At 40.6% G+C, this 13921-nt stretch overlaps 1 protein-coding gene across 4 annotated transcripts in view; it reads right to left on the bottom strand.

Moving 5' to 3' along the window:
• The window catches only part of ESRRG (estrogen related receptor gamma), a 342923-nt gene extending 329486 nt beyond the window's left edge, over positions 1 to 13437 (bottom strand). For 2 of the 4 annotated variants that reach the window (XM_042051850.1, XM_042051851.1), the window contains exons 1-2: positions 5205 to 5270; positions 4434 to 4477 (exon numbers count right to left, since the gene is read on the bottom strand). The gene's annotated coding sequence lies outside the window, so the exon portion shown is untranslated. Of the gene's footprint in view, positions 1 to 4433; positions 4478 to 5204; positions 5271 to 13412 lie in introns of those variants that run through there. The other 2 variants (XM_042051853.1, XM_042051852.1) reach the window with 2 other exon arrangements.
• Positions 13438 to 13921: the final 484 nt, after the last annotated feature.

The raw sequence follows: 13921 nt of genomic DNA, 5'->3' as shown, positions 1-13921 counted from the left end.
AGTGCTGTTTTTAAACAGTCTGCTCATCCCCTACTCAAATAAATAGTAAGTGTAGAGTGCTGCTAAGTCAAGCTGTTTAGCAAAGACATTTACTTCTGCACAGAAACTCAGCCCCCGTGGTGCAGGAGAGCACAGCAGCGTGCTGTGACCCAGCTCCCAGCCAAGGGGATGAAGAAGACATCAGGGCCAAGAAACAGGGCAGAGACCATTTGTGCTGTACCCCAGCAAAATCATCCACCCAGTTAGCTTTAATGTTGGGACTGGAAGTGGGAATAGTTTTTTAAAGGCTATTTTAGTCAGCGAGAGAAGAAAAAGGCTATCATGTGACTTTGCGTCCTGGATGCTGTTTGTAGAGAAGCCTTAAGTCACAGCTGGACTTCTACAAATTATTTATGATTGCAGACTGATATTGAATGCACAACTTGAGGGAAAATCACAGAGAGCAGGATTGTATGCACACAGAACTAAGCTTCATGTTCAGTCACATCTCTTCCAACTGACTGCAACCATCTCCACAGTCAATATCCAAGGCTCAAACACCCCTTGGAAATTCATTAGCAAGCACAGCAAACAGCAGACCTGAAAATAGCATCTTTCCATTCAGTGCAATGAGACATGCCTCACTGTACTATATGTTCAAAGAGGGAAGGGCAATATTCTTCTAAACCTAGCTTCTCATGAACCTGAATCCAATCACACATTCCCTTTATGACAGCCATCTCTCTTGGAGCTGCTCGACAAAATCTACATTGTATCAGCACCACCTTAAAGGTCGGCTGTGCTATTTCAATAAATAGAGAAACCATGGTTTCCTTAAACCACTTGCATTCCTCTTGCTGCAGTCATTTTGGATCTCTTCTATTGGTCTTGCTTAGCTCACTTTCATATGAATGTCAGATTTTGCATTTGCTGTGTGCTGTCATCTAGACTCCCGCTGTAAAACAGTTTGTTTTTCCCCCAGTTGGTGCACCAGATTAGCATTCCCCTTCTCCCCCCTCCAGAACAGAATGTAATTAAAGATCATGGGAAAATAACACACACACTAGTCATAAAGTTAGAGAATTCCAGGTTTGGTTCTGCTTTCCAATTTTATATGCTCCACTTCACTTCTGTATATAAAGAGAAATATAAATGGCTTTGGTCACTGGATATCTATTAACTCCTTGTACATCAGATCATGTGAGACAGAGACGACAACAAGATCCACAGCAGCTTATGAGAAAGGGCCCATGCCTCAGAGAATCACACCCAATCTACCCAAAAGGAAGTGTTTTGCCCAAATGATTCCCTCTTTGCTTACTGTGAAAGAGTTATGAAACATAAGCCAGAACTGTCTCCCATTCAGTGTTCAGGAAAATGTTTCATCATCTAAGTGAATGTTTTCACCTGAGAAGCCTGCCAGGATGATCACTGTGATAGCCTTGAAGCCAGAGAAGGTCAGCAAAGGCTAGTACTGGTGGCACAGTGGCACAGCTGGTTTAAAGCAGACATTGTTTTGTACATCCTCACCTCAGCAGAGGCACCTCCACCTCAAGTTTTCTGGTGCTAGAATGGAAACATCTTTGAGCTTACTGCCTTTGGGTGTACGATAGAATGTCACCAGAAGAGAAATGAACTGCTTCTTAATTTAAAAAAAAACAACAAAACAAACCCGAACTGGTTTTATAGCAGAGATAAAAATACAATCAAATTGCCATTTATCACCACAAGAATAAGCAAGAGGCAATTGTCGATCTTCAGTGTCTCCTGAGAGGTTCTGGAAAGGAACAAAACCTACCAGGTGATCTTCCACTGTGAAGGCAGGCAGCAGTGGGGAGGCAACTCAGGATCTACATCCAAGGTTCTGCCACAGCTAAATCACAATTTAAATTTGTCTCCTTTTTTGAGAGGAGAGAATGTAACTGAGGTCACTGAGAAAGATGATGTTTGTGCCACGTTGTTTGACACAGTATCACACAGACAGAATTTATGACATGCCCAACCTATACAACACCGTAAGTGGTGCATTTCTAGGAAATAAACCCCAATATCATGGTGCTTACTGTACCTCAAAATTCCTCCCTCTCCCTCAGATAGAGAAGAAAGTAGATGTTCACCTTTACCGTAATTATTTTTTATGGCAATTCTCTTCCATTAGTTAGAGGATCATAATGGAATAAATAGAAAAATGAGCTCCAGGCTGAGTATTCTGCATTGTAATCTAAATTAAACTAGTATTACAAATTTGTTTACATATCTCAGTTGAGCTATGCAGTTTCAAAAGTTACTTGCTGAACGTAAACATATCTCCTGATACTACATTACCCACTATATGCCGTAAAATATATTCTAATGTAATACAATAAAACTGAAAAACCAATAAATGTTCCTATTTATTGAGAAATTGGACAAAAAATAGCTTATTGTCAGTTTTTAAAGACTGAAAATCAATGGATGATGAAAGGTTGTATTTTTTGTTACCATTAGACTGTTGACTCTAGCAATAAGTGAGATATGGATTATAACTGGGGGAGTAAAGAACTGGTGAAATATACAATTTGGAGCTTCTAGGGTTTTGTAGAAACTTAATTCCCAGTATTAGTGCAGCAGTGGCCATCTTGGCACTGCTGTTAATGGGCCCCGAGAGCACAGCTCCTCCATTTTGTTGACAAAGCCAGCTTTAAGTATCTTCCTGTCTTTATGAGCATTTCTAAATTAAGGGGACTCTTAATCAGACTCGCATCTGCTGAGGATCACAAGTAAAGGAGATCCAGCTTTCACATATATTCACATCCTGCTGATCAAAAAAAACCCCAAAAAATCCTCTAACACCACCATGAAACCCCAATTATTAGAGTGTCACCCCTCAGGTGCCTCTGAGTCCCCCCGGGTGAGCTGCCAAGGGGGGTTCCCCAGGTCTGGCCCCACATAACAGCAACCACCACCCAACACCAGAGAGAAATCAAGTTAAATCAGATATTCAGCTTGCAAAAATCTTTAGCTCTCGTGCTAAAGTTCCGGAGTCTGCCGTCCTTCCTCACACACGTAAGGTTTTCCACATCTGGGCCCTGAGCACAGAGGTCCCATGTAGATGGACTTTGGGCCATCTACACACGACTGAGTTTTACCCTAAGTATGTGGGCAGAGAGAGGTCTGAAAAACACAGATTTTTATAACCTGTTTTCTCAGAAGAATTTATTCATGGGAGTCAGTTTAAAACCTGAATTTCTATATTCGTTCAACAAAAAACGCACAACCGCACAGAGGCTGGGGAGGCATTCTTGTCTCACAGTGCAAACAAGGCAACATGGAATACTAAAAAAAGTACACAGTGATAAAAACCACCGAGCTAAACATAAACACTGCACCCAGGGTCCTGAAATAGTGATCTATGCCAACATTTTTCCAAGTGAACCAGTAGGTATGACCATTACATATAAACCCAAGTATAGATGTTCTACTCGGACTGTATTTCTAAACTCTGGAACAGAGTCTGAAAGGATGCCAATTACAATAGGGAGTTAGGGCTGCTTTTAGGATTTATATTCTCTCTGTATGTTTCATGATTATACAGCAGCTCAAATCTTAGATGGGGATAATGCAGAAAATGCCTACACTGCCTTCAGACACACAAATGTTCTTCTCTGGAGAAGTGGGCAGTGACCACTGGGCCTGGATGTGATGAAGAACTAGTAAAGTAAGCCGACCTTCTTCTGCAGTACCTGATTTTACAAATTCAGAGAAGCATGCAGTTAAAAGTCTTCAGAAAAAAAATTTCCCAAGACCTGGATGGAGCTGACAGTGTGCAGAAATGGCCATCCTACTGCTGGCCCCAGTCCTGTGTTTCCTTGACATAAAACCTTTGCTTCAAACCGAGGACAGCACAGAGAGAACTAATTTTCATATCATGGTTTCCTTCTGGTTTCCCAGGTAGGAAGCTATTTCTAAAAAGGGGGCTGTTACCACGTCTGCATAATCACATACCAAAAAAAGATTAATGTTGCTCCTGTAAGCTTTTGCTTAAGTATACCATGGAAAATAACTTTGATGAAATAATTTGCCCAGAGCACTGCTTGTCTGGAAGATTTCTATAATTTAACCACAGTTCTGTAAATAATTTGGTGATAGACAGGCCATCAGCATAATTTGGTGCTAGACCCATGCAATGTTAAGGAAATGGCCAGCAGGCCAAAATTAAATCAACTGGGACCTAGTATGTACAATGCACATTAAAAACCAGTCCAAATCTATTATTTTTTGGAATATGCTTATTCACTTTAAAGGAAGACACTGATTTTTGCTTTGGGAATTAACACAAAGGAATGTCATGCTTCCTCCCTGTGAGGGAAAGATCACCCACACAGGGTTAAACCTGCAGATCTCCATGAAGATGTACAATATTTTTGCACCATAGCATCCCAAACTACAGCATTTTGTACCACTTTTGGACTTACCAGAAACTTTCATCAAAGTATCTCAGTTCTCCTGTGCTGATAACCTGTAAAATAGCAAAAGCCATTGCCCTGATTTTTACTCAAGATGTAACCAGGTCTGCAAGATAAGAGGTACAAAATTGTATGCATGGTACATTGCACCTTTAATCATCTACCTACCTGAAATACTTAAGCAAGTAGTTAGACATCTAAATGGTCCAACTACAGGCTTAAAATAAATGAGTTTTGTAGTACATGACTGTGTCCACGTAATTTGAAAACTGGCTTTCACATTCCACCTCAAGCAAAGCATCATTTCAGCTACAGGCAGATCAGAAACTTAAAGTCAGTAGCAGAGACAAGAACAGGACTAAGATTTAGTATTTCAGCTGAGAAGAGAGAACAAACGACTGCAGGATGCTTCCCATTGCACTGCTTCACTTCTGGACAAACATTTTTCCATCAGAAATGTCCACAATCAGCATTGCTTTCCTGCATCATCATAATGTAAATGGAGATACATTCTGGAAACCCTTGATGATTTTTACCAAATGAGAAGGGAATGGCAGGGAAAATAGCATACTAAACAAAGGCAACAAAGCCATCCCTCTCAGCTCTACTGAAAAAAGGCCTCAAGAAGCAGACACATTTATATTTCTTTTTAACTGAAAATACAGAGAAGGAGGTGAAGTAGATGGGTTAAAAGCCAGCAAAAAGTAGCATTAAAAAGCCCACCAGGTATTGTTGCAAGAACCTCTAGATAAGCATCTTAAATCAGGGTAAATTACACACCTCATGCTGGTGACTCGGTCATGGGAAATTATGAAGCTACGTGATGTCTCATTTGTTGTGCTGAAAACAAATGTAAATAAATTACTGAGAGAATCTCATTTACATTTAGAAATTCATCCCGATGCATGACATGACTGCTGATGTTTTTTTAAATGACACTTTGAGAAGAAGTGCCACTATTAAAAACAGATCATAGCCACCTCAGCGAGAGCCTGTGCATGTGTGCGTGTGTATGTGCATGAGTGTGCAACGGCAGATGTTCTAGAGAGATCTTTCAGATCTTTGGGGAAAAGGCTTTCTTTTACTGCTGCACGACCAAAATGGTGGCACCAGAAGACAAAACCACCGATACGTATTCTTCTGTGTATTTCCCCCCTTCCAGAGGGGGAAGCAGAAAGACAATGTTATGGATTGGCTGCTGCCACTGCAACAGAAAGTGCAAATACTAAAATGGTAGGAACAGAAAATAGCGTGGCACATCCTTCCATCATCAAGTGTAATAAAACTTCCCCTTAAATACACACACAAAAAGCCTTTTGCTAAGCTTTTATCTCCCCCCTCCACATCTCACATTTTAAGCTGTCACTGAAAAAATTGAGAAGGATATCCAGGAAGCCATAAGATGGAGAGCAAGTTGAACTGCTGTTAGCTAAGCAGCACACATTCAGGCAAATATCCAAATGCTTTAGGAGCTGTCATTCTCCATCCCGCGTGGGAAGGCTGCGAAGAGACGGACTTGCTCGTATCATGATTGCTCTTATTATTACAGCAGCGAAAACACTGCATACTAATGGATGTGTTTTCAGAAAAAAAGACTGTTAGATGGCTTTTTAGACTCTGTGCCTGGCTGTCTGGGCTTCAGTATCTGATACATCCTATGCCTTTCTTCGCTTCCAAAACAGAACTCCAAAAAAAAGTTTGTAACGTGAGGGCAAAATAAAACATATTTCCAAATGGGGACATGACAGTGTTCTACAACCCCACATACGGCAGCATATTTACATAAGCCTGCATAGGTCAGAGAGTTTATTTGTTAAGGGACAAATAAGCAGGCCATGAAATAATTATTTTTCATTGTGCCCTGCCAAACCTACCCAGCCAAAGGCTAAATTGAGCTGCTATTGTGATTATTTGAACTGTGGAGCCAAAAGTCTTCACTGCAAAGCATCCCAGCTGTCCTAAATTTTATTCTGATGGCTAGTTTTCACACTAGCTTGAAACTTGCCAAAAATGCTCCACAAAACAGGCAGGCGGAAGGCTTGCTTTATCCAGACCTACATCAATTACTGATTTAGAGCTGTTCTGAGAACTTGATTATTAACAAATCACTTCCCAAAATTGTTATGACAAGATTCACATATGCAAATGGCAAGCTGCTCGTATGTACACAGCTAGCAAAAGAAATTAATACAAAGGTTCCCAGATTTATTTATGGTTATTTCCTATTCTGCTTTACTGCAAATTAGCCACTAAAATATTAAAAGAAAGGGGAGAGATCCAGCTGCAGCATCACAGCTTTGACATATGGTGACATGGAAACACCCAGGCCATAATGCTCAACATGCTTCTGCCTTCACCCACCTCCTTGGGGAAAAGGATCTACCAGTGCCTTCTGGCACCAGAGGAAGCAAAACCACCACGGTAGCTCTCAAGCTGCAGATTTGGCCAACATACCAAGGAGCAGGTAGGATTACCCTGAGAACAGCTCAGACGACAAGCTTAGGAGGATATTTCATATTTTAAACCAGGTTGACAGTGGAGGAGGGAGAACAACAAATATAATATTTTTTTAAACCTCATGCTTCAAAGCTTAAATTAATCCCTAATAATGAAAGATTAGGATGAGAATGTGTAGAGAGAAGATTATCCCAAGTCTGCCCATTGTGAGGCTCTTACAACTTTACTTGAGGTGCCTGGGGTTGGTCATTGCTAGAGACAGAGCAGGAAGATCTTGGGAACGATTAGTTTTGTGCTCTCTACATTTATGCTTAAACAACTAAGACACAAACAAAAGACAAAGAGCCTAATTGTTCTGAAGGCAGCAGACTTATAAATAATGAAATGCCCATCACTTGGTATCAGGCTGTATGTACCACAACCCTGACCAGACAAGTGCACCTTACCGCAGCCACCCTCCTCCTCCTCCACACCTCCTCCTATTCTTCATCCTGTTTGTAATTTCACTGTAATATCCTCAGGGCAGCAACCACTCCACATTTACACACGAATTAGAACAACACCTCACACAATGGCATACCAGTCCTGATTGGACCTGGACTGCTCCTGGGAATGCTGCTGGGAACAGTACTATAAAAAGAGCTCATAAATGTATAGAGTTCAGCACAGTAACACATGCACCCACCCCCCCCCCTCCACCTTTTAACACAGTTAGCATCACCAGACTGTTAACTCTGTTTTCATAATAAAACTGCAGATAGTTTAATCCATTTCTATGCTCCAAGATGGTTGCAGGATGTGTAGCTAAGATCCAGCACACCTCCACCAGCACACTCTGTGAAGTCAGGCCTTTGCAATGGACCCCTGCACTTGCTGCTTAGTACAACAACAGAAATGCTACCAGATCACGTTGTAGAGGTCAAGGCTTAGGTTGAATCTTGCTTAGGATTTGCATGGAAGCTGATCCAATGACAGGCTGGGGACATTCAGGATGAGTAAACGAAGGAAGCCACAACAGGGTCAGCCACATCACCTGTGTGCAACCATTACAGACCTGATTAGCCCAAATTCCCTTCTGATTTCCTTCCTTCCTTGGGAGAGGCTTTTGACCTTTGAGCTAATATTTTAGTATATTCTGGAATTTCAAATTTTGTACAAAATAAACTAGTTATTTTCAGGTACTTCAGATATAAATAGCTCCAATACAAATTTTTAACTTGCTCTGGTACTCAATCACGCTATTTTTAACTGAAAATATAACAAATAGATTTGAAAATCTTTGGCAACATATTTCCATTTTTCCAACAATTCTGACACATTAATTATTTTGTTGAGGACTTTTTCCTGGAGGACTATGAATGGCCAATATGCTTCACAAAGAGCAAAAGAAAAAGGAAGGGAGTGGGTACAGGTAAGGTGGCAAATCAATAAGTAACTTGAGTGCAAATTCAGGCACTTGAGCCCCCTTTAAAGTCAGGTTCCATGTTGTAGTGACTCTTTCCAATAGTTAATATCTAGAAAAATAGAAGATATAGCCAAAATGTAAAACATATTAAAAACCTTAATTACAATAGAATGGCCACTTTGTCAGGCCTGTATTCTGCATTGATACGGCACCAGAAACTGACCTTAAAAATCTATCATACAGATTACAGCTGTTATCAACTGCATTAATCTCTTTCAAAATAAAATAAAACTTTAAAAAAAGTACAAATGACTTTTTGTTGACTGCCAGATGACAGATCTCTTTTTCATTTGCCTAAAAACTCTACACAGTCAAATTGTGTGTAAAATCCAAGATCGTAATTATTTTTTTTCTGGCTCCTGATGGGATAGTAGCATTACAGGGCCCTTTTCTATATAGCTTTGCACTCAGTGCAAGTTTTGTCCATGGCATAAATGTCATGACATGGAGATTTTCTGTCTCACAGAGATGAGACCCTCACTGCTGGACATTCTCAGCCTGAGAAGTTGAGTTTCTCCATGAACTTCCTGCAACCCGTGACTTAACTCTTGTCCCTTTTGCCTGTGGTGCCAATGGCTCCAACCAAAGCAAACTCTGTCCAATGTCACACTTCCACTCTGGAGCAAAGACCACTCAGGAATTATCTTTTTACTTCTACAAAGACAGTAATAGACCAAGGTCTACATGGAACAGGCTGTTGACAACCCCGCACTTACTCAGTCATAGATATGTGACAAAGTCCAATTAAATCCTATTAGGGAATAATACAAATGACAGAGCTTAAAGAATACAGTTAGCTCCTAATTAGACAGCCCATAAATCTGTTCAGAACCTTCAGAATTTACCACCAGAACAGGATCTCAAGACCTTTCACTGAGTTTCATTTTAACAGACCTGTTGTCCACTGAACCAACAACTCTGTTGCTTACAGACAAGATATTTCATCAACTTAAATACTATTAAAAGATGATTATGCACTGAGCTTTCCTGAAATTGTGTAACATTTGCATGGTATAACACATACTCTTACTTGTTCACTGCAGTCTGATTCAAAGTGCTATAAATATGTTTGCCCTTTCTGCTAAGCCCGCCTAAGGGATTAGCAACCCCCCAAAAGTTCAGTTGAATATTAACTGCATTAACTTTGCAGACTGTAACATACTGTTACACTCAAACAGCCTACGGTGTGGTATGGATGACTTGCTTAATAAAAAATGTTTTCTTGCAAAGCCCGATTGCTAGAAAAAAGAATTTGCTCTGTCAAAGGGGGTGACCTCTTCCATTTACTTCATAAAGCAAACAAACAAAAGGGAGAACTTTACAGGGATGTCCAGAGAAATGTTTATCATTTCATCTGTCAAACCAGACGGACTTCCCTTGGCAACAGCAACACAGCACCAGCTCCACTCTACGTTAGAAATTAAGTCAGTTCGCCATGAAAAAAACCTGTGAAATACAGCAGCAAAAGTGTCATCTACTGTAGTAATGTGAACTCAAAAACTATAAAAGAACTATGTTTGCTTACTTATTTTGTTAAGTAAGAAGCGCTTTGCGTGCCAACTCCCATAAAAACCTCGCGTGCTGGAAGACTTTTCAGCACAAAGTTATAAAGCAGTGAAGACAAATAAAAAGAAGAGAAAATATTTAAAAGTTGGAAGAGGAAGAGCTAATAGGAGTGTGAAAAGGAGCTGACTTGATAGCTAGTGACAAAAGTCAAGTAAGAGCAGATTCTCGAACCTCCCAAGCAAAAAGCTTCCAGGCAGAGGCAGGGGGTGACTGGCAGTATCTGATCAAAAGATGAAGAAAGGCAAGAGAAAGAGGAAAATGAGAAAGGCTGGGACAAGTTTCTTAAGGTTATGAGGTAAAAAGTATCCAAAAGATTGCTAAAATACTTATAAAGATTTAAAAAAATCCTCCTTCATTATAATTGCAGTAATAAAAAATGTAGAGTCTGTCTGTTATGGGATGGAAACAGAAATTGCATAATACAGGGGTTTTTGCTTTTATAAAAATACCCAGATGACACAAACCTTCTCTATGCTGCTGTGGAAACATGTAACAACACTCAAGTGACCTTAATCCTGAACGCTGCAATGAAGCCTTTCTCATTCGGTCTTCAAGGATCACGTCTCTATCAATTTGCAAAAACATACTCTCCCATACAAAGGACTTGGGTGTTACAGAAAATAAATCCAAACTTTGAGAGTTAGAAACCATATTTCTTCATAATGCTGGACATTTACTTGCTTCTGCCATTCACCATCACCATTATGTTGTCTAGAAATGGAGACCAACAATAGATGTAGGTAATTACACAAGAACTTAAACTGCAGAGAGCTTCAGACCACAACATTAAACTGGAATTAAAGCTTTACAGGAAAAGAGATATGTTTCAGTCCCTGCAATCACCTCCCTCCCTCAAACACACACTGCACACCTGCTACCCACCAGCCAGATGGGACTGAATTCTCCTGAATCAGATCTTGGACTTTTAAGCTCAGCTTGAGTTCAATTGGATTTCAAGACATGAAAATATATTATCATTTCACATTCAAAAAATTACACCAGTGTCCAGGAACTTCTAGTTTCAGTACTGCTTGGACAATTAGATATGTATTAAAGTGGGATTATTGCCCTAAATGTACTAATAGAAATAAATAAAATGCAGCTTTGCTTCAACATTTCATTTAATTACACATGCTCACTTAATACATGAAAAACAGAGAGAAGCTGATTTTATATCATCAGCATGTTAACTGAGATTGGGAATTTAGCTAATTTGCAGCGACCAGCAGTATTTTTTTAAAAGTCCACAAAGGCAATTTAGCAGCCCAAACTCACTTAAACATTGTAGGAACTGGCCCTTAATGCACAGGTATCATAAAATATTAACACATGTTAAGAAAAAGCTGGGAAGCATTATATTCCTAGAGAATTTGCTAAGCTTGCATAATGTAACATTTGTCGTCAATAAAGTTTCCTCAGTTATGAGATCTCTAGCCTGTTTTCCAGAAGAAAGTCTCTTTTCCTCTCTCTCTATTCCAGCAGCACAGCTCCACCAAGTCCCTGCTGCCTGCACTCCAGTGGAGTACTGGCAACTGGCAAAGTCACATTTTTAATTGGGACTGGCCTCCAAATTAAGACTTTCCCCACCTTTTCCTTCAGTCCTGAAACCAACTTGAGACGTGCAGGGGGTTAACAAGTCACCGGTCACCAGCGAGCCCTTCTCTGCAGAGGCCACGGGCATCTGGAAGCTGCTGCCGGTGGTGTTCCGCCAGAGCCACGCCTGGCAAGTGCCAAGGCGCAGGAATGCGAGTCCTGCTTGCTTGGCCAGCCTTGGACTGACCTTTAGTCGTAACAGGGAACAGGAGTTTTGTTAGTGAACACAGAGTTCTGGTCTACACATTTTTTAAATTGATTATTTTATTGATGTAAAGTGCCCAGGTGCCCTCCCAACAGTCACTAATATAGATTTTGAAAATAAAATTAATTAAGGGCCAGTCTGGACCACCTTTACTGTCACCATGTAGTACCCTTTTCTACAAGTAACAATGCTATCAACCAGCGAGCACAAGTAGAGTGTTTGAGCAGTATTTCATTACATCCCAGAACACCTGACCATGGAGGTCAAGATCACTGTCACCTATCTATGCACACACACGCACACACACACACACGCACACACACACTCCCTCTCCTCTCCTACCTTCCAAAAGGGGAACCGAAGCACAGAAAACTTAACCAGCCAAAGGCAGTGTCAGAGCTGCGCCGCTCCGGGCTCCGTCCTTCCGGAGCGCGGCACAGGGCGAGCCTGAGCGGGAGCAGAGCAGCCTGGCACGCAGGCTAATCTGAATTACACTCATCCAGCCCTCGAAATGGTTCCTCATTAGCTGCGGGTTAATGGAGTCCCAATGAGTAGTGTTATTTTCATCCCCTGCCTACTGAACACAAAATTCATTTGCAAATATCCTGTAAAATACTGCAAAGCAAGCCAAAGAGATATGACAACATAAGAGGCATACTATTTATGGAATGCACTTACCGTCATTTAGAAAAGGAAGCTGACATGAGCAACAGCCTAAATTTAGCAACACATTTAGTTTTTATTCACTAGTCACAATGACAACATTTTAGAAGGCTACCGCACACCTTGTGCGCCGAAAGGTTCCACTGAAATCAAGACAGACTTTGATCTGAAAGGAATTTGGGATCAGCTCCTTAATGAATACAACACTGAGTTAAATTAAGGCAATCACCATCTTGACTTTCTATTCCAAGTAGATATAAAATTACATTGATTGCAGGAAATGGTGGCATTCAAACAATATTGCAATGGCCAAAGCCTGAAAGCTAAATTCATTGTCAAGCTAAACTAGGCTTTCAGAGGGCACCATTTGATTTGAGGCAAAAAAGCATCTGCAAACCACATATTTTCAATTAATAGTGTAAAAGGCACAGAGTAAGAAAGGAAAAACACAGGTCAATATGCTACATGCCACTCACAGAAGCAGAGTCTCTGCATGAAGATACTGTGCATATACACATATATGTATATATATGTGAGCGCATGTGTGTGTTCTGGGCTTTTTGGGGGTATTTTTTAAGGCAGCCTGTACTACAAAGGCCAAATTTGAGATCCAGAAAGGCACAATGCATTTCCAAACAGCCTGACAATGCTCTTTTACCCAAGCTATCTTTAATTCAGAAGTAATTTCAAATCAACAGCACACAAAGTTAAACCTAGTTCTTTTGAAAACTCAGAAAAAGAATTAATTCGAACCCTTACCTTTGGCACCTTAAAGACTTTTGGCCATGACTTACCTGTATAAATAGAAAGAACTAATTTACTACAGAAATGCCCATGGGCAAACATGTTCTGGCTAATGAAGTGTTCAGCTTTTGCATGATTAACCAGCTGGCGGGGGTGGTGTAAAAATCACAGGGCATAAAATAATAAGAAAAATCGATTAGCAGCTCTCTTTTATAGCACTCTATGAAAAATTTCCTTATTTTTGCTCAGCAGTTTGGAAAGTGGCTGTAGAGAAAGATAGACTTGAATGACTTACCAAGGAGTCAGGCAGAGACTGCACCAGGCACTCACTCCTCCAAGACCTGTATCGCAGAGAGGTTCAAGTGAAAAGCAAGATACCAACCAGCACCATGGCTGGACTACTTATACAACAGGTCCTGCCACTAGTCATAAGGGTAGTTTTCTACTATATAGCAAAAGACATTCTATAAAGTAAAAACCATGATTATGCCTTGACTCAGTTCAGTTTCTTCCCCAATGCTCTACACTTGAACACCTCAGCTGGCTACAGCCATTCCCATGAGCCAATTAAAAAAGTGCCTCCATATGAGCCCAGTGATTCATATGCTACTTAGAAATAATGCACGTATTTGGGTGATGCTACATGAAAAAGATGGGGTTTGCACTCACTAGGGACAAAAATCCTCTTGCCCTTCCTATCCTGTACAAGGGGTTCCTTGCAAGCTCACATGCTCTGCCCTCAAAATAGGACCTAATTAGTGTACAAATATTTGGCAGACAGGTCACGAAAATAAATTTATCATT

This window comes from Corvus kubaryi, unplaced genomic scaffold, assembly GCF_017639235.1.
Source record: "Corvus kubaryi isolate FWS band 111438036 unplaced genomic scaffold, C.kubaryi_AGA036_p1.0 76, whole genome shotgun sequence".
NCBI classification, from domain to species: Eukaryota; Metazoa; Chordata; class Aves; order Passeriformes; family Corvidae; genus Corvus; species Corvus kubaryi.
Note: the sequence above shows the minus strand (reverse complement) of the source record. Positions and strands in the feature narration are given on the sequence as shown.